This window comes from Bison bison, unplaced genomic scaffold, assembly GCF_000754665.1.
Source record: "Bison bison bison isolate TAMUID 2011002044 unplaced genomic scaffold, Bison_UMD1.0 scf7180017864129, whole genome shotgun sequence".
In the NCBI taxonomy this organism is placed as follows: Eukaryota; Metazoa; Chordata; class Mammalia; order Artiodactyla; family Bovidae; genus Bison; species Bison bison.
The window spans coordinates 951,782-952,272 of NW_011494701.1; positions in this window are offsets into that span (position 1 = coordinate 951,782).

The following is a 491-nucleotide window of genomic DNA, read 5'->3' on the forward strand; positions in this document are numbered from 1 at the left end:
TATGGTTTTTCCTGTGGTCATGTATGGATGTGAGAGTTGGACTGTGAAGAAGGCTGAGAGCTGAAGAATTGATGCTTTTGAACTGTGGTGTTGGAGAAGACTCTTGAGAGTCCCTTGGACTGCAGGGAGATCCAACCAGTCCATTCTGAAGGAGATCAGCCCTGGGATTTCTTTGAAAGAAATGATGCTAAAGCTGAAACTCCAGTACTTTGGCCACCTCATGGGAAGAGTTGACTCATTGGAAAAGACTCTGATGCTGGGAGGGAATGGGAACAGGAGGAGAAGGGGACAGCAGAGGACGAGATGGCTGGATGGCATCACTGACTCGATGGACGTGAGTCTGAGTGAACTCTGGGAGTTGGTGATGGACAGGGAGGCCTGGTGTGCTGCAATTCATGCGGTCGCAAAGAGTCAGACACAACTGAGTGACTGAACTGACTGAACTGAATGATTATAGAGTGGAAGTGACAAATATATTCAAGGGATTAGAT